The sequence below is a fragment of the Pinus tabuliformis genome, chromosome 1_2 (genome assembly GCF_031772625.1).
Source record: "Pinus tabuliformis cultivar Carrire ecotype Pingquan chromosome 1_2, CPIR1, whole genome shotgun sequence".
Lineage (NCBI taxonomy): Eukaryota > Viridiplantae > Streptophyta > Pinopsida > Pinales > Pinaceae > Pinus > Pinus tabuliformis.
This window is the reverse complement of record NC_142298.1, coordinates 642,705,163-642,727,984: the sequence shown is the minus strand read 5'-3', so window position 1 is coordinate 642,727,984 and position 22,822 is coordinate 642,705,163. Positions and strand designations below refer to the sequence as shown.

At 34.8% G+C, this 22,822-nt stretch overlaps 1 pseudogene; it reads right to left on the bottom strand.

Annotated features, from left to right (window-relative positions):
* Nucleotides 1-21,958, bottom strand: part of LOC149207301 (UDP-glucuronic acid decarboxylase 2 pseudogene) — an 88,047-nt pseudogene extending 66,089 nt beyond the window's left edge.
* Between the last annotated feature and the right edge of the window lie 864 nt (nt 21,959-22,822).

The window sequence follows — 22,822 nt, the reverse complement described above, 5'->3', positions numbered from 1 at the left end:
TATATATATATGAATGGTTTGGACTTAATAGTTTGTGAATATTTCTATTAGTATACACATTCTAACTTATGAAATTAAAAGTTTCCAAACACTTTTTCTATTCCAAAACTTATGTGGTGTTTGAGATCTCCACTCTCAACATTACATAAATTAAACTGTTATTGATAAATTAAATAGCACATAACCGTTTTTAATGACTATTAATATTTATTAATGAATTAATTTATATAACTATACTAGTTTGAAATATTTAAAACTATATTTAAAATTAATTATTAAATAATTTTTATATGTATTACTAAGTTACAAAATTTCTTCGCACTAATAATGAAAAGTTACCAACAATGATAATGAATACACATATATCATTTTAACTAATCCTATTTTAAAATGTAAAAAGCATTTTCAATCCTAAATAATAAATTTTACAAAAATTACAACATATCCCTTTATAATAGCTTTATTATTTACCGCCTTTAATGAGGAATGAATGCTTAATTTTCGAGATTATTCTAAAAATGAATAATCCCTAACCAATACAAGTGAAATTCATTATTATGATTATCAAGCAATATTTTTCTATGAGATCACATTAACAAATTTAACCTGTTAACAATTAACAAATTTTTCATTCTTGTGTAATATTTTATGTAATCTCGCACATTTAACAATTAACAATTTTTTCATTCTTGTGTAATATTTTATGTAATCGCGCACATTTTTCATTTTTCTGTAATATTTTATGTAGTTTTACCGTAACAACACATCTGCAACAATGTACAAAGGACAAAATGTTCAAACATTTAACCCCGAAACATTATTTTTAGCATATTTTGGTCTAAAAGTATATACATTTGTCGAGCTAGAAACATTATTTTTAACTTATTCTAGTCTATACATATATTATATATGAAATTTTTCAATCTCCCCTCACTAAAATACTCGAATTCTATTTTTATTACAATTTCTAGATCCAAAAAAATAGAATGAGTTTGATTAAAATTAAAAAGAAATATTTGTTTTCCATTTTTTTAACTTAAGTAAATAAAAATAAAAATACAACTAACATTAGTTAGTTTTCAAACTATTTTCATTATAATTTCCAGATCCAAAAAAATAAGATGCCTCACTAAAAATAGAAAACAAATATTTGGTTTTCATTTTTTTAAATTAATTAAATAAAAATAAAAATACAACACAACAATTAGTTTTTAATCAATCATGAGGATTTTAGGAGAAGTCATTTATTGTTGTGCACCTCACTACTATACTCAAACAAATCTAGCATTATAGAAGTCAACAAACAAAATAAATAGATTTAACATACCATGAATTTGGATATATTACTAAGTCTTGGGCAGGCTCCTTAGTTATGAAGTTCCTTATTTAACAAGGTTGTAAACCTAAAAATCTTTTTAAAACAATTGCCAGAACATCATGCAAAAAATTTGAGAGAAATCAAAGAAAATGTTTTTAAAATTTTGGTTCATAAATAACTCTAATATCTTAGAAACCTTTTATCTATTCTAATTTTGAAAATTCAACATCTTCAACTTCCCATTCTAGAAAACTACCAAATAACATTAAACCTATTTTGATCTATCCACTGCAATTTTGAAAATTCAAAATCCTCAACTTCCAAAAATTACCAAATAACATAAAACTACAAAACACATAATAGATTAGCTGCTCGCCAACCTGGTTGGAAGAAATCACGTCTTAATTTACCTCAAAATTTCCTTGGGGGCTCCCTAAGCTGGTTGGAAAAAATCACGCCTTAATTTACTTCAAAATTTCGTGAAGGGTTGTATACCATATCAAAATTTACGTATAACTTGTAAGTATTTTTCAAGTTTTACAATAACTAACTACATAAGTAAATAAAGCAACCACGCTTTAACTTACTTCAAAATTTCCTGAGGGACTGTATACCATATCAAATTTGACATAACTTGTATGTATTTTTTAGGTTTTACAATAAATAAAGAGTACATACCTCATAGGTTGATACCACTAGTATCACCAATTTAGTAGTTTTGAACGAGAAATCATGTCATATTCAGAGGCTAACAAATTCAACACTGCAGTAGAGTAAAAATAAATTCAAAAGAAACCACGCCTTAATTTACTTGGGGTAAAAACTAATTCAAAAGCAACCACACCTTAATTTACTTCAAAATTTCCTGAGGGGTTGTATACCATATCAAATTTTACATAAATTGTAAGTATTTTTCAGGTTTTACAATAAACTAATGACATCAATAAATAATGAGTACATACCACGAGTCTAGCAATAAATAAAGAGTACATACCACGAGTCTAGCAGTTTTGAACGAGAAAGCATGCCATATTCAGAGGCTCACAAATTCAACACTCCAGGATAAAAACAAAATCAAAACAACCACACCATAATTTACTTCAAAATTTCCCCAGGGCTGTATACCATATCAAATTTTACATAACTTGTAAGCATTTTTCACATTTTACAATAAACTAACGATAATTTAATTCAAAATTTCCCAGGGCTGTATACCATATCAAATTTTACATAACTTGTAAGCATTTTTGAGGTTTCAACACACACTGCAATAGTGTAAAAACAAATTCAACAGTGCAGTAGTGTAAATTAAAAGATTGCAGCTTTTCCCAATTAGCAAGAAAGAGCAATCACAGAGGAAAATGTAAGACCATAAAACACATAATTCATCAAACCACATATGGTTAGATGCCAAAGGCTAAAGTGGTAACTGGACCCTCGTAAATTCTAAAGGAGAAAGTGGTAACTAGACCCGTAAATTCTAAAATTGTTTTGCAAGAGAGTGAAATCCAATGCTAGTAAATAGGTCATTAAATTATGTCATCAACAATCAGATCTTGAAAGAATAGAGCACCCTATCCAGTTGTACAGCGTGCCATAGCCCTGTAGTCCCCATTCCCCAATGCCCATAATTTTCCATTAATTCTCAACAACCAGATCTTCAAAGAATGCCCATAATGTTCCATTATTTCTCAACAACCAAATCTTGAAAGAATATAGCACGCTAGCCATAGCCCTGTCATAGCCCTCTAGTCCAGACTCCGTAGGTACAGAGCAATCCAATTGGATCACCCATGATTAGATTTTTGTAAACTCAACCTTAGTTATAATAAATAATTTTAGGGACTAGTAAATTCCAGTACAATAGGTTTTTATGGTTTTTATTTTTAATTAAACGTCAAAATGACGAGACCTCAATATATTTTAGACGTCAGATTTCACGTGAAAAAATTTTCACCAACTGTAAAATACATGCTGAAACTTAAAATACGTCTTGTAAGACGTCAATTTCCAGGCCTGATCAAAATTCAATGTCACTTTTTGTTGAAATCTTCTTTGTTTTGCAACATCAAATGTTCTATAAATGCATTTATTTGGGAATGTGGATTTTTCTTGGTGAACCATGTTGCTAGATTTTCTTCTTAAATTTATTCATCACATCCATTAATAGTTGTTTATCATAGATGGTATGGTTACATATCTTTCTAATCTCTTTGCGTGCATTTTCTTTATTATGCTATCACTATGAATCTACTTACTTTTAATCAACTTAATTTTAGCCCATGAATTGAACTGGATCCAACATTGTGTTATTAACTCATAACCGTGATGAATGAAGATACGAGGATAGAGATACCCTATAATGCTTATGACCAACTGTAATGCTAACAATGTGAATCCTAGCAAATAGACTTCGATGAAGGATGAGTTTCTGGATGACCCATAATCGTGACAAATGATTTTATGAAGATAGAGATACATTTTAATCCTTGTGACCAACTGTGATACTAACAGTATGAGGCCTAACAAATAGACTTCAATGACAAGGGTGTTGTGCGGTTCACTCATAACCTTGGCTTTGTGGGTGGTCCATAACCATGATGTTTGTCAATCTGCTTAGTAAAAGTATGGTGGCTTGTATAATATATTATCCTATCCAATGAGATGTTGTAAAGGCTTCTTTCACATTATTTTGTTTGTTTTTGAGTTATAAATCTCTTACTGCAACTTTGCTGATAACTTATGCTACATGTGATCAAATGAAATTCTGTCAAAGTCCTATTTGAGGTATTGAAGATATATTTCCATTGATATAAGACACTTGAACTTTGATGACCTCTGGAGTGAGAGAAAGATTCCTAAAACTCATACTATGCACGTTTGCGCAACAATACAGACATATGTAACTTCAATTGCTCATATCTCTGAAGCCGGGAAACAAAATCATTTTCTAAAAAAAACCATTTAAGCTAACAGAAAATCTTTTCAAACGAGCTATTTTTTTTACCTTCTGAAATTATATGTGGAGGTCGTAGGACTTGTATGAAGTTTGTTGAAGATTGTTGCTTTGTGTTTCATCCATCATTGCACTTCAAACCCTCATTCCCATGGAGCCATAACCTTCCCTAATACCATTGACTCGGATCATGGGGCCAAGCCCCCAAGTTCTAAAAAATTGAATTGCTATAAAAAGATGAGAAAAAACCACCAAGAAACTTTTTATTAAAATACAAAATAATTATAAAAACACCATTATGGTGGACAATATTTCTTTTTACAAAATGTGACTTGTTACTTATAGTTATTTTCTAGTTACAATACCACATGTAAATTCCATGGGTGGGTAAATACCATGGGTGAATGAATACCATGGGTGGATGCCACTTACAATACCACGGGTGGATGCCACTTAAAATACCATGGGTAAATTCTATAGGTGAATGAATACCATGGGTAAACTCTATAGGTGGATAAATACCATAATTTGATTACAATACCATGGGTGGATAAACACCATGGGTGGATGCCACTTTCAATTCATATCACCATGCAATATGTCAACTGACAATTTGGTGATGAGTGGAAATGTATTATTTTCCTTGGGTTTCCCAAATGGGGCATTACCTTCCTTTCCCCTTTTCTTCTTTTAATAATAGTTGGACAGTTAAAAAATCCATTTATGAACTAAAATCTCTCACACACAACCATCTCCACACAATGTCATCGTCGACACAACCACTTTCGGACCCAACAATTCCCTTCCATTAGCCATTGACATTTGAAACTAATATTATAAATGTGGGTCCCATATATCATGGACACTAAGCATTTGTTCAGAAATAAATGTTGGAAAAAATACTACCTTCGGAAAACATTTTCCATTGTGTGCAAAAGGTTCTCGAGCTTTCATTGTATGCACTTCCGCATTCCACAAAATCTATTAATAACAAAATAAGAATTCTCTTGTGCACAATATACTAATATCAAAATGCAGTACAATTAAAATATCCCTCTACACTTCCCTCATTCCACACCAATTTTGCACATGCATTTGTATTTCTTGTTAATGTAGGTTACAATTTATATTTGATATGGTTTTCCATTAGACAGGATTGAACAAATGCAAAATTTCAATATTTTCAAGTGTCTTTGTCCAAAACTTAAACCGGTCAACTAAGTCTAGAAAACTAAAAACAGTATTTGGATCTTGGGCTTTAGAAAATTGATACAAACAAAAATAATGCATGAAACTTAACAAAAAAAATATTGGGGAGGTAGAATGAAAATCAAAACCTTCTACTGGGATGGTATCCTTGTTGTCTATGGGAGAGAAACCTAGGTCTAAGGGGCTGCCCTAGACCTAACTTTTAATTTTATTTTTTTAACATTTTAATTTTATTTCAACTTTTTACTTTGATAATTTATTTCATATATTTTTTCTATATCTAATATTTCCACCAAATATAAGAAACTAAACAAATAAACTACCCTAAACAAATAGTAATATTTCATATATTTTTTTTATATCTAATACTTCCTTCAAATATTAGAAACTAAAATTGTCATGCAAATAAACTCACGTAAACCAGTAGTAACAGTAACTAAAATGATATGTAAACTAGTAGTAAATGCGATGAATGGGGCAATAAAATTGCTTTATCTTAAAGATATCTAAAAGTTACAAATATGCGGAGAGAAAGTGAATGTGAAAATAAAAAGAAACTGTAGTTAAACAACACCACATATCACTATCTATGACCTACGTGGCGACTAAAGAGAGGTAGACTAAGCATCTCACTGGAGTGCTGACTTCTCCCGCATTGCGTGGAACTAAAGTGCTCGCAGAGTCGGTTCTCCTATAAATATTCCACAACAGGAAACTGCGAACATCAAGAAACTCTATACCACAACAGGAAACTGCGGACATCAAGAAACTCCTGCTACCTAAACTCTATTTAGGTAGCCCGGGACATGGAGAATCGTATAAATTCATCCGTGCTCTACTCAGAAACAGGATTTGGATTTGGTTTGAAGGCACTGCAACTATGCACGCAAGAGATGATGAGATGATCACGAAAAGCGCAGCACTAAATATTGTGTTCAACATTTCCATCTTCTATGACATCAATCTCCATTGACACAGAAGATGGAAATGATGATCACATTATTTGCATCGCATATTATCCACCTGAAAATTTAAAAAACTAGTGCCAGGAATCTCAGATTTAGATATCAAGAATCTCACAATTCATCCCAAACTGTTACTGTGCTTTACTCTGAGTTAATTACCACTCACTTGGCTCCGCTAAATGATTTAACTTCAGCCGATTGATTGTGTTTTCTAAATTACAATACAACCAGATTGATTGTCTCTAAGTATATTATAATATTATTATTGTGATCATTATAATATTTCTTATTAATTGAATTTTGCTTTTTTTAACCATTAGAGCATATCGTCGAGACTATTTATTTGCGTTCTCTACGAAAAGAATTAAGGCTTTTATAGCCCGGGCAACCTCAGCACCTCCAATTCTGGTAGGCTAATGGCCACTTTTCATTAGTTTTTATCTGAAGATCAAGATTTTGGTATTTATTTTTAATTGCTCTGTAAATCAAGATTTTTTAATTTTTAATTTCTCATGTACTTGTATATATCAAAATATATATATATATATATATATATATATATATATATATATATATCCACAAGTCTGAGGACATGGTGTTAACCGTGGCAATGGTCGTGGGAGATTCTCGCGCCTAGATGCTCGCCGCGACCAAATTCTCCCATACACGAGAATCTCCCATACACGACCATTGCCACGGTTAACCAAAAATATTATTAAAAACCAAAAATACCTAGCAATTAATTACTTATGTTCAATTAGCATCAAAGCAATAATAAGCACCAAAACATTCCATTTTCAGTATTTTATAACTATTGAAGGTGATAAAAATAATTAGATCTGGAACGACTCACACAGATTGAGGGTGAATCTAACTGTGCATGCAATGCAATGCAATGCAAACTAGGTCACGCCTATTCTTTCACTAATCGAAATCTCATAGAACGAACAAAGGAAAGCCTCTGCATGTTTTTCTTTTTGCACGCACGCCACTTCCGTACGGCTGCATTGATTTCACATTAAGGACATTGTCAAAGAAGAACTGCAAAAACTATTGGATGCAGGATTCATCTACCCCATCTCGGATAGCGAGTGGGTGTCCCCTCTAGTGTTGGTAACCAAGAAAAATGGAAAGTGGAGAATTTGCGTGGACTACCGAGAACTGAACAAAGCCACCAAGAAAGAACACTTTCCTCTGCCTTTCATAGATCAAGTGTTGGATGGACTAGCAGGGAAGAAGTTTTTCTCTTTCCTAGATGGGTTCAGCGGGTATAACCAGATCCAAATCAGCCCGGAAGACCAAGATAAGACCACCTTCACTTGTCCTTGGGGTACCTTTGCTTACCGAGTCCTTCCCTTTGGGCTATGCAATGCTCCTGCTACTTTCCAAAGAGCAGTATTGAGCATCTTCTCTGAGCTGGTCCATGATTCGGTGGAAATCTATATGGATGACTTTACTCCCTATGGGTCCAACTTCAAAGAAGCATTGTCCAATCTAGGAAAAGTCCTAACCAAGTTCATTGAGATGAACCTGTCCCTTAGTCCGGAAAAATGTGAATTCTTGATGACTGAAGGGACTGTGCTAGGACATACCATTTCTCGCCAGGGATTGCAGGTGGATCCTGATAAAATTGCTCTCATCAAAAAAGTTCCACCTCCTCAGAAAGTAAGAGATGTTCGGAGTTTCCTAGGCTTAGCAAGATATTATAGAAGGTTTATTAAAGATTTCAGTAAGCTAGCCTCGCCACTGTTTGGCCTCTTAGCAAAAGATGTTGAGTTCAAATGGACGGACGACTGTCAAAGGGCTCTGAATGAATTAAAGGATAAGTTGGTGTCTGCCCCGATATTAAGAGGTCCAAACTGGGCCCTACCTTTCCACATCCACACTAATGCCTCGAACGAAGCCATAGGGGCAGCCTTAGGACAGGTTGAACAAAAACTCCCATATGCCATATACTTTGTCAGCAAAAACTTATCCAAGGCAGAACTGAAGTATATTGTAACTGAGAAAGAGTTCCTGGCTGTGGTCCATGCCCTGAACAAGTTCTGACACTACATCACTGGCTATCAAACATTTGTACATACTGATCATGCTGCAATTAGATATTTAATGAATAAACCAGATGTGAATGCTCATATTATTAGATGGTTACTTCTTTTGCAGCAATTTGATTTGACTATCGTTGACAAACCAGGTAAAGAAAATGTTGTTGCTGACTTCTTGTCTAGATTGGATTTACCAGCAGGTGAAGATGGAACAGTGGACGACCAGATGCCAGATGAACATCTGTTTGCTATCTCAGTACTCTCCCCATGGTTTGCTGATATAGCAAACTATCTGGTCTCAACACAATTCCCTCCGCATCTATCTTCCAAGGAGAAAAGCAAAATTGTAAGGAAGAGTGCCTCGTTCAATTGGATCGGGGGCAACCTGTTTAAACTTGGCCCCAATCAGATCTTAAGGCGTTGTGTAAGGGAGGAGGAAGTCTTTGACATCCTCCTAAACTGTCATGACGGGCCTTGTGGAGGACATTTTGCAGCCAAGAGGACTGCCTTCAAAATTCTACAGGCAGGCTACTATTGGCCCACACTTCATCAAGATGTCAAGAGATATATCAGCCACTGTGACCGATGCCAAAGGATGGGGAAGCCAACCCCAAGGGACGAAATGCCTCTCCAACCTCAAGTGACTCTTGAACTATTCAAGAAGTGGGGCATGGATTTTGTGGGTCCTATCAATCCTCCTTCAAGGCAAAGGTCTTACATCATTGTGTGCATAGACTATCTGACCAAGTGGGCAGAAACCAAGGCAATCAAAACAACAATGGAAGAAAAGGTGGTTGAGTTTTTAAGAGAAAACATCTTCTACAAATTTGGCTACCCAAGAGAGCTAGTCACCGATCAAGGAAGCCAGTTCACCTCCAACTTAATTGAAGATTTGCTTGCTCATCACAAGATCAAGCATAGGACTTCCACCCCCTATCATCCTCAAGCAAATAGGCAGGTGGAAGTCACCAATAGAGCATTAGAAGGGATTTTGACTAAGGTGGTGAGCAGCAGCAGAAAGGATTGGGCAGATTGCCTGGTTGAGGCCACCTGGGCTTACAACACCCCTTGGAAGACCACAACCATTTTCACACCTTACGAACTGGTCTATGGGAAGAGAGCTTTGTTGTCAATTGAGTTCGAATACAACACATTGAGGATGGCAGCTTAGCTGGACCTAGATCTCAGCCACGCCCAACAAGAAAGGTTATTGCAGCTGAATGGGCTAGATGAACACAGAATGCAGGCCCTTCTCCACTCAGAAGTGGTTCAACTTCAGAGGAAGATATGGCATGACCGGCACCTCAATGATAAGCAATTCCAACCGGGAGATTGGGCGCTGTTGTATGATTCCAAACACAAGGATTTCAAGGGGAAGCTGAGGACAAGATGGTTAGGGCCATATGCAGTGGAGAAGTGTAATGATAATGGGTCTTTTCTTATCCGGACCATCGATGAGGAAGCCATCCCCATGCTCGTCAACGGGCATCGACTAAAGATCTACATGAAACCTCTTTCGAGGCAAGAATTCATCAAAACTGTGGAAAAATTAGTACTGGTCATAGAGAAGGGTTCTGCCTCTGTTTTGGGCATACCCTGAGCATCCAAAAAAAAAAAATCATAATAAAAAGATCCTTGGGTGAAAACCTTTCTGAGGCTCCCAAGGCAGATGGTAGGGGTGAAAACCTCATTGAGGCGCCCCTGCTGTCTCTCTGAAAAATTGGAATAAAAACAAAAAAATATCCTTGGGTGAAAACCTCTCTGAGGCGCCCAAGGCAGATGGTAGGGGTGAAAACCTCATTGAGGCACCCCTGTTGTCTCCTCAAAAAAAAAAAAAAAAAAAAATGAGAAAAAAGAGGCAGTAACAGAAAACAGGCTCAAGCTTTGGAAATTAATGGAGGTTGCAGGTATTCCATGCAGAAAAGGAGGCCTCTCAACTCAAGGATAAGGGTCCCTACCAAGCTACCAGGTGACCTCACCAGCACTCCCTCCAGAAACACTCATCTCTTCCAAGGTTTGGGCACAGTCTGGTCATAGTGTATCCTCCTACAGGAAGCTACAGGACTTTCTACAGGAAGTTCTGTATTTCTACAGGAAACTTCCTGTAGAATCTTGGAACGGGCCAGGACCGACTGTGTAAGAAAATTTGAAGCCCGAAGTCCAATAAGGAGGCATGCAACCAATGTTTTTCTCCAGCACCCATTGTTGTCGCCTCCTTCCACCACCATGGTTTCCATACGATTGAAATACCTGCACAGTCAAACCAGAATGTTGGACTTTCAGAAGAAATCATTTTCAAATGAAAAAAAAAGCATGCAGAGGCCGTTGCGCTACCTGTCAAAGCAATTCAAAGACCCTGCAATCGTGAACATGACTCCACCGTTTTAGCATGCACCTGAGAAGGAGAAATGGCTACAGGATGTCCTACAGGAATCCTGTAGCAGTTGATCCGGTTAAAGCGCATGTTATGGAGATACCTGAAACTCGTGAGCCAGCGCATGCACTATCCACAGCCGAGCAACCGGTCTCGTAACCAGCAGCAGTCAGCAAACCGGAGCTCCCGTGCCTGTGCATGAAGCGGTAGCAAGCGGATCCGTCACCCTCGGCCTGAAGCGTGAGAAAATTAACGTCACAGCCGCACAGGTAAGTGCCTCACCCTGTTTCGTCAAATCACATGAATAATACTTTAAAATGTGTGTAAATATGAAAATGAATGGGTTGAGCAAGTCGAGTAGCCATTCAACTCGCCACCACAACCAGCTCGACGGCCTCGTCCGATCCGAAAAGCTTTGGGGGCGTCGACAAGGCAGGAAATGGACACGTGGGAAGAGTCCCGTCGGAGAGAAGCGGCGATCTAACAGGAGTGGCGGAGGTAGATATGAAGGGAATGATGCGGCGGTCAGGCAGACATTCAGTGGAATGATCACAGGTGACGTCGGCCAACGGGCCGACGGGGACAGCTCACCCCCGCGCCATGAGTTCCGCAGAGATTCAAATCTACTGGCTAGATCGCGTATGGCGCACTACACTCATTTATTCCAACCTCTTTGCAGCCGAGTACACATACGCAATTTCCTGAAGGTTGATACTCCGAGTTCTCGGCCTGCTCAGCGTCCTCTTGTTGCACAGAAGGCCTAGAACCGCTGAAGCGCTCCCCAGAACCCGTGCACGACTCCTACAGGAAGCTGTGCTACAGGAAGCTCAACGTCACGGAAAAATCAAACTGTTCACGTCAAAGGTGGCAAGTCTGGAACGAGGTAAGCCTGAACATAGTCCTCCCATGCAATTGGTTCGAAAGGTGGTGAAGTCGACGTACAAAAGGGGTAGAAAACCGTAAATTTCAGTCTGTGCATGAATTTGCAAGTGTCTTCTTATTTCTGCATGAGAATTGTCGTCGTCGTGTATATGCGGGATTTTCTACAGGGTTTGGTTCATAATTGAGCCACTGTCAAGGCTCACCTGTAGACAGTCGTAAATTTATAAATTGTGTGCATGATAGAGGCGTAACTCTGCGCTCTGTCTGAGGAAATCCCAAGGTCCATCTTTGTATACGCGCCAGCCAGCTCAGGCCACCACAACAAGCTTTTACTATGCCAGGTGGGTTCATCAGGAAAGAGCCTACAGACTCAAAGAAACTACGGGAAACCCCTGAGGTGGTAGACCTGTTTTCTCGTGCTCGGTGGATGTCATTCTATGACAAGCTTCAAGGTCACGACGATGAGGTTGCAGAGGAATTCTTGCAATCCTTGCAACCAAAGTCCAAAACGTTGGCTGTTGTCAACTTCAGAGGTTTGACCCTCAGGCTTACCCCACAGTTCATTAGCAGGGTCACTGATCTACCGATGGGGGTACCTTGGGATAAGGAGGAGAGAAAACTAGGCCAGAAGGCTAAGAAGGAATTCTTTTTGCTGGAGGATCAATTCTCAGAAGACAAGAATGGAGTGCGAAGAACCAGCCTACAGCCGTTCTGGAGTGAGGTCAGCCTCCAAATTATGAAGTATATCACGTGCGAGGGGCGATTCAGCATCATGTATGGATACCATTTTCGCCTACTCACCAAAATTAGACACCAAATGGACCTACCCTCAGAGAAAAAGTTGAGCATCCCTTACTTCCTCCTGTAGTCCATGACCGAGTGTGCCACTAAGCTGAAAGAGGGGACGCCAGATCAGATAGCCCATCATGGGCTCATTAAGCTCCTCGTGGAAGACGGACTTCACACGCATACTGTCCCTTTCTCCTGGGAAACCTTCCGAAATTTGACTAAGGATGATGACATCCGAGTGTTGGCTGAGGAGCTCACCTCCTCCAGCAGCGAGGAGAAGGAACCAATTCAAAAAGAAAAGAGGGAGAAAGGTCGAGAAAACATGGCCAGAGCACCAAAGAAAGAGAAAAAGGGAAAGCATGAGGAAAAGAAAGAGCCCGAGGGAAAACAAGAGGAAAAACAAGCTGCCAAAACAGAGGGTGACAAAACCACATTAACCCCCAGGGAGAAACGGCTACAGAGGTGTTACTACAGTCCACCTAATTCTACGAATGCTTCTATACACTCCACTGATGAGCCCCAAATTTGGTAACATTTTGGGCTCATTTGGCCTAACTACCCTTGTTCAATCCTTCATTTTTCATAACTTATGCATTATTTTCTAGTATGTTTATGTCATTTGCACGAATAAGGGTAGTCACTATTCCTAGGTGGCTAACACGTGCTCATTGTAGGATTTTTTGACACATGTTGAAGCAAAACCGAGCAGACATGGGCTAGGAGACAGCCAAGCTTGGGTTGAGGATTCGTAGGGGTTTTGTCTATGCCATTAAATAACCTCCCTCGGGATCTTCACCCCCAACTCCGAGCTCCAAAGGCCACCAAAATTATCGATTATCCAATGAATGAGGGTTGTACTAATTGGCCATTGATTAATAAATATTTTAATTAAGGTATTTTATTTTAGGTTTTGAAGTTATATGGACATCATTGAAATTAACCTAAAAATTTTGTGTATTTCATTATGTTTCAATAGAAAATATTCTTATAACTGAAAATTTAGAGAGCTCCGAGATGTGTTGCAAATATTTGATTTTGACCACATTACATCGTTTCAGAAAAGATGCAATAGTGTCCCTCAAGGGATGAGGGAATAAAAGTGGGAATATACTTTTATAATGATTTTATAATGTTTTAGACTAAATATCTATCTCATTTTGGGTGAGAACACTTTTTTTATCACTTATTTTTAATTCGGAATGGACTCTGATTCTTGGAAATTGATATGCATGAAACATTACTCAAACCAATAAAATTGTGATTGTGGTTAATATTGAGAAAGGGAGGGGTGACTTTCATTTTTTCCAATTTTAATTTTCATGATAATACCATATATTTATCAAACAAATATTTGAATTTATTCCAAAATTCTCATGCTTTCTTGACTCATTTGATTATTCATCTTATACTTCAACATATAAGCACAAGCCTCACTTGTTTTGATCACTCATTTTTATTGTGGATGGACTATTAAAGCTATATAGTTATTGGAAATTCATCTGCATGGAACAATACTCAAAACAATACTCAAGGCAAAAAAACAGAGTTGTGGCTATAATTGAGGGAGTGAGAGGTAACTATACTTTTTGCTAATTTTAATTTTCATTGTCTTACTATATATATAGATAACGAGATAACGAGATTGATAAGAGAAAGTATATTTGAATATATTCAAAAGCCTTCATTATTCCCTTACTCATCGGATTATTCATGTCATGCCTCAACTTCTAAACACGACCCTTAGTGGTTTCCACAACATTGGCCATGGTTTTCTATGCCTCATTTCGATAATACTTTTTAACTTTTTCTACACAAATTTTATATAGACAACTTATATTTTTAGATATTTTAGCCATTAATCTTACATTTTACTTATTGATATGCATAGAATTTCTTTTTGAGCTGGTAAATTTCAGGCTTTAAGCATAACTCCATGTTTTCTAGACACCCATGCTCTCACCTTGACATGGAAGGTGTGCACCGACTGCTTAAATTTTTTTAATCAAAATGGTGTATTCAAAGATGATGCCTGTGTGCAAGAAGACTAAATGTGTTTCATTATTCTGAGCACTAGATTTTCAAGCTTGAAAATGTCACATAGGATGACAGAGTTAAAGATGATTTTAAGTTGCCGGGTTGTGAACCAGGGTCTATTGGATTCCATTCAACTGGTTTTGTCTTCCTGAATGGTGAGCTGTTTTTCCTTCCCCACCATCATGTCATGCATGCTTGCTGTTTTGTATGATATGAAACTGACTTTTGATTTGACTGAGCATGAAATTAGTTTGGCTTCTGCTTCCCCGGAACTGAAAATTCTAGTTTAAAATTTGTATTATTTGATAGCCATGGTGCTTCTATCTTCTGCAAAAAAATAACAGAAGCCAGTTTACTTGAAACTACTTTCTAAAAGTACGCAATTCCTCATGTTTTCAAATCCCATATAACTTTATGTGCCTAGAGAAAAATATGCCCAATATGAAAATCCAGTCATGATATTGCATTAGTGCGCAATTGAACCTGTGAATTCTTAAATCATGTCTTTCCCATCTATTGCATGCATTCATTTTAGTTGGGAGCTTTAGGAAACATGCCTCAAAAGGTTGCACTGCAAAAAAAACTGAATTTCTTTGGAAGGCAGGTTTGAAGGTATCCATTTAGCTTAAGTCAAAAGAGCTTTACACTCGGCCTTGTCTCTTTGTAAACTCAACTCACTCCTTAAGAGTGGGGGCAGACCCAGCGGGGATGGGACCTTGGCAGCTGGCTTGTCGCTTGACTTCACAAATGAAACAATGCCCTGTTAGCAAATACAGGAATTTGAAAATAATTAATTTCAGCAGCTGGAAATTACAAATTCTATTAATCTTAAAATTTTACTGTGAGAGAATACCATTATAATCAGGGTGAGTGGTTCCGTAGATTAATTCGGTGCATTTTGAACTCTTTGCATTGCTCTAATGTGTCTCAAATACTGGGATTTTTAAATTTTTTTTTTTGCTTAAATAAGAAGGGAACTTGTGTCTTGGAAGGAAATTTTTTTTGAGATATTTTAGCCATTAATCTTACATTTTACTCATTGATATGCATAGACTTTCTTTTTGAGCTGGTAAATTTCAGGCTTTAAGCATAACTCCATGTTTTCTAGACACCCATGCTCTCACCCTGACATGGAAGGTGTGCACCGATTGCTTAAATTTTTTTAATCACAATGGTGTATTCAAAGATGATGCCTGTGTGCAAGAAGACTAAATGTGTTTTATTATTCTGAGCACTAGATTTTCAAGCTTGAAAATGTCACATAGGATGACACAGGAGTTTAGCATGCTCTTTCTTAACTGTAACTGGCAAATGCTTAAAAACAGAGTTCCCTTACTCTAGCTTTGAACAGCTAGCATGCAGGAGTGGACTGATTTTCTTCACGGTGGTATATTTTTATTCTCTCTGAGGTCTGATGCACTACTCTCATTAAATGAATTCTTTTCTGGCTGGAAAATGTAAATGAATCAGATCTTTACCTGGAGGCAAATTCTCTCATCAAGGTTTTTTGCCATGATCTTGCTGGCTTGGTTTGGACCACCACTACACAACAAGTTTCGAGCAGTGTTGTGAGACCTGGTTAAGATCCCTGAGACTTTCTATGTGTCTCCAGCTCAATCCTCAAATGGGTAATCAGAGTAAGCTGTATTTGCTTCTTACAAGGTCATTCCCATTAAGATCTGGTATGCATGGCAGTAGTTGAAACTTGAAAATCCCCAACGCAGGGACTAGCTGCGATGCAACCTCCCTTGTTATATATAGATAACGAGATTGATAAGAGAAAGTATATTTGAATATATTCAAAAGCCTTCATTATTCCCTTACTCATCGGATTATTCATGTCATGCCTCAACTTCTAAACACGACCCTTCGTGGTTTCCACAACATTGGTCATGGTTTTCTACGCCTCATTTCGATAATACTTTTTAACTTTTTCTACACAAATTTTATATAGACAACTTATATTTTTGAAAAGGAAGAAGGTTATTCCATTGTTTAAGTTCATTACATAACACTATTTATAATTACAATAATGAGAGGAGTGGAAAAAAACTCAGAAATTATGAAAATTGAATGCCCACCCACCTACTTGTGGGATCCCCTCACGTATTTACAATATTCATATTAGCCATCATAGCCATGGGTAACCTAACACCACTCACATAAATTCAAACCTCAAACAAACTAAAACATACATATAATTACAATATTTTAGAGATATTAGCTACATGATTTAGTTTTTAAGAAATATGTACTTAGTATTTTGAAATGTAAAAATGGGTTTAATAAAAATGATTTTTTCCTTATTATTAAATGATGATAATTAACGTTCATTAAAAATTAGATTTAGTTTATTTACTGATGATTATGATGATAATTATTATCTATTACAGTTTTAGTTTATTGAATTTAAAGAAAATAAATATTCAAATTAATTAATATAAACCAATTCTAGTTTACTTAATGATGATGACAACAACGATTATCATTCATTTGGAAACCAGTGAACCAAACATTCAAATTAATCAATATGTTATGAATTCCACATTTTTAGTATCTCAAAAATGTAATAAGTTAAAAGTGGACGATTTTTTAATTTCAAATGAAGATTCTTCCCAAATCTACCATGAATTTTGTTAGAAGTTATAGTTCCAACGTACACCATGTTGATAGGAGTTTTGACCATGGAACATCTCGTTTATGGGAATCATAATTACAACAAGTGGACCTTCTCTAAATAATAATGATAATAATTTAATTTTAATATTATGTAATTTCACATATCATATCAAATTGATGCATGAGAACTCCTTATTTAGAGTTATGTTTTTATATATTTTTAGTGTTCACATAAAAATTCTCTAAAAATAGTTTTAATGAAGGACCACAATCACAAGGAGTCGTAGAGATAATTTATAGTGCTGACTTTTTAATGGTTACATAGGTTATGTAATAGGGAAATTAGGGTTGTTAGGATTAATATAAATAGGATTCATATGGATTAGATATCATGGATTCATTCCATGATAAAATATACATACATATACTAGGGATTAAGGATTTTAATGGACAAGTTATAGAGTAAAGTGATTTGAGGTTACAAGCATTAAAGGATATACACATTACATGTTTAAAAAGAAAATAATGAATAGGGTTACCTTTCAAGTCTAAGGAGTTTAAGGGGATGTATTAGTTTATCATGGAAATGAGTTATGCATTGAGTGGTTAGTGGCTATAAATTTTATAGGATAAATAAATTTGTGTCTATGTGGGCTAGGAGTTAAATGTGTCATTATGAGTTATACAAAAAGAGAGTTAAAATTATTAGGGGTTAAAGGGACTAACTAATTCATATAGGCACTATTGGTAATAGGCATTAAGGGTTATAAGTGCATGTAGGCTCAAATTTATAGGGTTTTGGGGTTAGTTGAAAAAATTTGGAGTTATAAGGATTAAGAATTGATGCTTCAAATAAAAATGTGATATAGCTATAAAACTCATAAATTTAAATGTTGGTGTTTATAATGGCTTGGGTTTGGGGTACAATTTTCCCACATACAATAGTTAATTGGTATTTAATCAATGTTAAATATATTGATAAATTGAAAACATAATTAATCATTATCAATTAATTTTTTTGGTGAAGTTAAAATTTGTATTTCTTGTTAATGTAGGTTAAAATTTATATTTGATATGGTTTTCCATTAGACGGGCTTGAACAAATGCAAAATTTCAATTTTTTCAAGCGTCTTTGTCCAAAACTTAAACCCGTCAACTAAGTATAGAAAACTAAAAAGAGTATTTGGATCTTGGGCTTTAGAAAATTGATACAAACAAAAATAATGCATGAAACTTAACAAAAAAATATTCGGGAGGTAGAGTGAAAATGAAAACCTTCTACTGGAATGGTATCCTTGTTGTCTCCGGGAGAGAAACCTAGGTCTAAAGGACTGCCCTAGACCTAACTTTTAATTTTATTTCTTTAAATTCTCGGAGAGTCGGTTCTCCTGCCCGGGACATGGAGAATCGTATAAATTCATCCCAACTGTTGTTGTGCTCTACTCAGAAACAGGATTTGGATTTGGATTTGGTTTGAAGGCGCTGCAACTATGCACGCACGCAAGAGATGATCACGAAAAGCGCAGCACTAAATATTGTGTTCATCATTTCCATCTTCTACGACTTCAATTTTCATTGACACAGAAGATGGAAATGATGATCACATTATTTGCATCGCATATTATCCACCTGAAAAACTAGTGCCAGGAATCTCAGATTTACATATCAAGAATCGCACAATATATCTCCACAAGTCTGAGGACATGGTGTTAACCGTGGCAATCGTCGTGTATGGGAGATTCTTGCGTCTAGAATCGCACAATTCATCCCAAACTGTTACTGTTTGGGATGATTTAACTTCAGCCGATTGATTTAACCAGATTGATTGTCTCTGGTAGGCTAATGGCTATTTTTCATTAGTAGTTTTTAGCGCTCCCTTTTATTAGTTTTTATTTATTTGAAAATCAAGATTTTTGTATTTATTTTTAATTGCTCTGTAAATCAAGATTTTCTAATTTCTGAGGACATGGAGTTAACCGTGGCAATGGTCGTGTATGGGAGATTCTTGCGTCTAGATGCTCGCCGCCCACCTGTTTCTTCATCTCTGTCGACAATAATTGTAGCGTTACGGTTCTGGGAACGCTTTTGCAACTGTCCCGTTTTTTAACTCTTTTTCACTTTCTTTTAATTCTACTTTTTATTACCATTTCGGTAAGTCAGAAAAACAGATCGTCTAAATGGTAGAAAACAAGTGTTTTTTTTCCGGCTTTTGAAATATTAATGTGTTTTATATTTATTAAAAAAATTATTATATCATTTTTAAAATTTAAAATTATTAAAATTAGTATGGTATGGGATAAAAGGATTTTTAAAAAAAAAAAAAAAAAAATTATAAAATATTAATTAAATATATTATATATATATATATATATATATATATATATATATATATATATATATATTTTAAATTCTAAAAGAAAGTATTAAGAGTTTTTTTTTTAATTAGTTTAAGTATATAAGTTAAATGATTGGTAAATAACTATGTATATTAAAAATATATTTTATGTTAATAATTTTTTTTATAAAAATGAATTAAATTATAATTTTATTTTTTAGATGTAATTAATTATTTTAATCTTAATAGACAATGGTCATTCTCCTCTTCCATATCAATATTAATTAACTTAATCATCATATATTAAACTAATAAATTACATTTTTCAAAACATATTTAAATTTTACAATCTTAATTTCCACAACAAAATTTTAAAAATTATAATTTATGCATTAGATCTCTATATATTAATCATTGGAAAATTTCTTGTCACCTTTTCACTAGAAAATTGATTTCAACCTTTCACTAATAATGTATATAGTTATATTAATATATTAACTAGCACAACCACATTAATATTTATGTGCTTGATATAAGCTAAAAACTTCATTTGTATCTACCATTAATGAATATATAAAAATAGAAATAATATTCTAAAAAAACTATTACAATAAAACTATTATTATTATTAATATAACTAATAATAAGTATTAATTATTATACAATCTTAATTTCCATAACAGAATTTTTGGTTTTTTGATTAAGCCGATGGGATGTGGCTTAATTCGTAATATCCCTGTTATAAAGTAATAGGTAAAGTATGAAATTCAAAGTTCTAATTCACATGAATTAGATCAACAACCCAAAAAAAACATCGTATTGTTTTGATTAAAGATATTTTAAAAATTATAATTTATGCATTAGATCTCGTATATATTAATCATTGGAAAATTGTTTGCCACCCTTTCACTCTAAATTTTGCTTTCAACCATTCACCAATGATATATATAGTTATACAAATATATTAAGTAGCACAACCACATTAAAAATATTAATGTGGTTAATATAAGTTGAAGGCTTCATTTGTGTATATCATTAATAAATATATAATAATAGCAATAATATTTAAAAGAATTATTACAATAAAAATATTATTATTATCAATATAACTAATAATAAGTATTAATTATTATACAATCTTAATTTCCACAACAGAATTTTCCGTTCTTTTGATTAAGTTTGTGGGATGTTGCTTAATTAGTAATAGCCCCGTTATAAAGTAATAGATAAACCATGAAATTAAAAATTCTAATTCACATAAATTAGATTAACAACCCAAAAAAATAAACATCCTATTGTTTTGATTAAAGATATTTTAAAAATTATAATTTATGCATTAGATCTTGCATACATTAATCATTGGAAAATTGCTTATCACCTTTTCCCTTGAAATTTACTTTCAATCTTTCACTAAACTATTACAATTAAAATATTATTATTATCAATATAACTACTACTAATAATAATAAGAAGTAGTAATTATTATTTAATATTAAATATCATTTAATATTTATGTAATATCAATTACATAATTTTAAAAGTATCTTATATTATTAATTCAATAATAATATTTATTTGATAATAGTAGTAATATTAATAAGGAGGAATGTATCAATATTCACAGGAATATGTTAATCTCAACCATGAGAACATTAACATAATTAATCTCAGGGGGTTTCGAAGCAAGGAACTAGGTGGGTGTAGGGGCAGGAAGGCTTAGAGGTGGAGGCCATGAGGCTTGGACAAGGACAGGGGCGAGTACAGGAGGCAGACTGTCACGCCCCCAATTCTTTTTTCGTTAAATTGGCCGGGTGCGGCACCGCCTAAGTTATTAAGATGTTCCATCATTAATAAACTTTACGAACTACGCCTTAACAATTCATAATACACATGAATTCATATTATTAATGTGCGAAAACCATTAACAATATACAATAATAAAATCAACTCGACAATAATAATAATAATCAATCTTTTTATTATATATGCGAAGTTACATGACCGGGAGCCGTGCTCAACCGACATTCCATAAACGGGAGGGCACCCGCCCGTGCAAGAGCGCACGACGGTCTACCAAGACTCCACCACAATACAAGTTAATTATATAACATACACCTCTCGTGTCGTTGCGCGGGCAGGCACACCCATGCACGAACCCACCACCAACACACAACAAGATATAATAATACAAGACCACACAACTCGGCGTTGGGCGGGCGGGCGCACCCGTGCATGACCCTTGCGACGCCACAACCCAATCCAAGTGCGATACCCGTATGCACCACCGGTACCTCTACACGACCCTCGCCTGGCTCGGCGGGCTCATCCACCCGAGCTGCGGTAAACTGCGCCTCCTCCAAGTGCGCACTACCTTGTGCGACGAAGAGCGATGTCCGATCGGTTGATGCTCCAAATGAACCGCAGGTCGCCATGTTTATACGCAGGTCGCCATGTTTATATTCACAAGTCTGAGGACATGGAGTTAACCGAGGCAATGGTCGTGTATGGGAGATTCTTGCGTCTAGATGCTCGCCGCCCACCTGTTTCTTCATCTCTGTCGACAATAATTGTAGCGTTACGGTTCTGGGAACGCTTTTGCAACTGTCCCGTTTTTAACTCTTTTTCACTTTCTTTTAATTCTACTTTTTATTACCATTTCGGTAGTCAGAAAAACAGATCGTCTAAATGGTACAAAACATGTTTTTTTTTTCCGGCTATTGAAATATTAATGTGTTTTGTATTTATTAAAAAAATTATTATATCGTTTTTAAAATTTAAAATTATTAAAATTAATATGGTACGGGATAAAAGGATTTTTAAAATAAAAAAAATTAAAAAATATTAATTAAATATATTTAAAAAAAATTAAATTCTAAAAGAAAGCATTAAGATTTTTTTTTTAATTATTTTAATTATATAAGTTAAATGATTGGTAAATAAATATGCATATTAAAAATATATTTATGTTAATAATTTTTTTCCTAAAAATCAATTAAATTATAATTTTATTTTAAATTATTTTTATTTTTTAGATGTAATTAACTATTTTAATTTTAATAGACATTGGTCATTCTCCTCTTCCATATCAATATTTATTAACTTACTCATCATATATTAAACTAATAAATAACATTTTTCAAAACATATTTAAATTTTACAATCTTAATTTCCACGACAGAATTTTAAAAATTATAATTTATGCATTAGATCTCTATATATTAATCATTGGAAAATTTCTTGTCACCTTTTCACTAGAAAATTGATTTCAATCTTTCACTAATAATGTATATAGTTAT